This window comes from Arvicola amphibius, chromosome 10, assembly GCF_903992535.2.
Source record: "Arvicola amphibius chromosome 10, mArvAmp1.2, whole genome shotgun sequence".
In the NCBI taxonomy this organism is placed as follows: domain Eukaryota; kingdom Metazoa; phylum Chordata; class Mammalia; order Rodentia; family Cricetidae; genus Arvicola; species Arvicola amphibius.
In genome coordinates this window covers 3,555,247-3,557,904 of record NC_052056.1, presented here as the reverse complement: position 1 = coordinate 3,557,904, position 2,658 = coordinate 3,555,247, and positions in this window count along the sequence as shown.

The window sequence follows — 2,658 nt, the reverse complement described above, 5'->3', positions numbered from 1 at the left end:
TCCGTGTCCCGTCTTTCTGTTGGTGGACTGAGGCCATCCGCTCCAGACAGGCACAGTGTGGCGGGATGCGTGAGTGTGAGCTGTTTATTGTGTGTTTGAACACTGCGTGAGTGTGAGCTGTTTATTGCTTGTTTGAACACTGCGTGAGTGTGAGCTGTTTACTGCGTGTTTGAACACTGTGTGAGTGTGAGCTGTTTATTGCGTGTTTGAACACTGCGTGAGTGTGAGCTGTTTACTGCTTGTTTGAACACTGTGTATGAGCTGTTTATTGCGTGTTTGAACACTGTGTGAGTGTGAGCTGTTTATTGCGTGTTTGAACACTGCGTGAGTGTGAGCTGTTTATTGCGTGTTTGAACACTGCGTGAGTGTGAGCTGTTTATTGCATGTTTGAACACTGCGTGAGTGTGAGCTGTTTATTGCGTGTTTGAACACTGCGTGAGTGTGAGCTGTTTATTGCGTGTTTGAACACTGCATGAGTGTGAGCTGTTTACTGCGTGTTTGAACACTTGAATCCCTGCTGGTGTTGGAGTCTTAAATGGACCTCTCGCTGGAGGAAGTGACTAACTGGGGGCAGACCTTGAGGCTGGAGTCTGGCATTGCCTCCTGTCCGCTCAGCTTTCTGACTACTTATGCGCATGCAGCTGCCTCACACTCCAGCTGTGTGGCTTTCCTCCCACGATCTCCTCCGATAGACAGCCACCATAGCCCTTCCCATTTCTTGGCAGTTTAGTCACAGGGGCAAGAGGAGCTGATAGTCCCCCAGCTTGAGGAGGCCCCGAGAGTGGAGAAATGCTTCCCGAGAGCCTCTACTTCCTGACCCAGGAATCATGGGAGGTGGGGATAAGATTCCAGAACACCTTGTCTCCCTGTGGCTGTTGAGGATGGGATCAGTTTTCAGTAGCGAGACAGGTTTAGGCTTGCTCCAGTTTTACCACCCCTGCTTTCTCAACCCAGAGACTAACAGCAGTGAGCCAGAATTCCAATTCAGAGGCCCCACTTCCCACAGACCCCTGCCAGTACTCCACTGAGCAAGTAGAAAATTGGATTTCATCTCCTCTGTTGCTGCCCTTCTGCTAATCATAGGCACTGAGCTTCAGAGAGGGAAGAAAGGGCGTGGGGTTGGACACTCAGGGCAGCTTCTGGGTAATGGAGGGTTCTAGAACACTGTGCCCAGGACTAAGCACCTGTTGGGGGCTCTGTCTGAGGCAGCACAGAGAAGAGAGCCAGGCGTACAGGGGAGTCCGAGGCATCCTCTCTGTTCTAATGAAAATTTGCTTAATTTTTCAAGAAATTCTTTATGTCCCAGCATGTCCCCCCAGTGGTCCCCACCTATTGTCACGCTGTCCCCAGAACAAGAGTCCACCCATTTGATCAGATTAACGTTGACCTGCTCCTCTGTGAAGGACGGCGTCCCCTGAAGGAATTTCTAGGTCACACTGATCCCTACATCAGTAAAGCAGAATCACTTTTACTTCAGTGTGGTTTGAATTCCCAAGGACTGTGGCTGGGAAGGCAAGAGGCCTAGCATTTTACACCCCATTAAGTTCTCCCGTTGTTCACGAAGGCTCTGCTGTGGGCATCCCACGGTCTCTCCAAGTGACAGTTGTCCACAGCAATCCCTGCCTGTTGGCCTAAGCCCCCAGGAACTGCTGCATCCTCTGCCTGGGGTGGGCATAGATGAACGGTGTGGATGGGACGGTTTGAGGCTGAGAACTCAACTCCTGACCTTGGCCGCTGGTCTAACTTCTCTGCATTCATGTCCCTCTCCCAGTGATTGTGAATGGGTGACCTTCCCAGGTTGGGGCAGGAAAATTGTCTGTATTCTGTCAACCATGTTTTAAATAAATGCTGACTGGCCATTAGACAAGCAGGATGTATAGGTGGGACAACCAGACAGGAAGCAGAGGTGGAGCAAGGAGAATAGGAGAATTCTGAGAAGCAGGAAGCTCCCTCGAGAGTCCTGCCCAGATCATGGAAGAAGCAAGATGTGACCTGCCCCCACTGAAAAAGGTACCGAGCCACGTGGCTAACATAGACAAGAATAATGGGTTAATATAAGTTATAAGAGCCAATTAGGTTATAATCTTATGGAGACCTCTGTGTGATTTTCTTTGGGACTTGCTGGCTGTGGGAACTGGGCAGGACAGAAATCCCAATGAGCAGGCCCTCATACTACACCAGGTAGCTTCTGCTTTGAATAAGTTTCTCTGCAGTAGACACTCGATGTGTTTCCAGAGGGTCTAAGTTATGTCTCCCTGTTTTCAGTATTGGAAATGGGAAGCTGGACCTTCACATAGGCCGTACGAGCTCCCTCCTCTCGGTCACGTCCTTCACTTTGAAACATTTGAGATGTCACCAAACTGCCCTGGCTGCTCCTGAACTCAGTCTGCAGCTCCAGGCTGACCTCACACTTCTGTTCCTCTAGCTCTCCATCTTCCTGAAGAGCTGAATTACAGGCCTGGGTTGTCAGGCACGGCTTGTGTTTTATTCTCTCTATGAAGCAAATGGATGTCTTGGGTGGTGTCCTCACGAGGCTTCAGCAGTCCCGGGAGCCATCCAGCGGGGTCCTATGGGACCCGTGCTTCGTGGAGGAGACTCTTGTCCTCCACGGGTGGGGCTTCCACAGGGTCCTTCCTTCCTCCTGGCCTCTCTCCACTG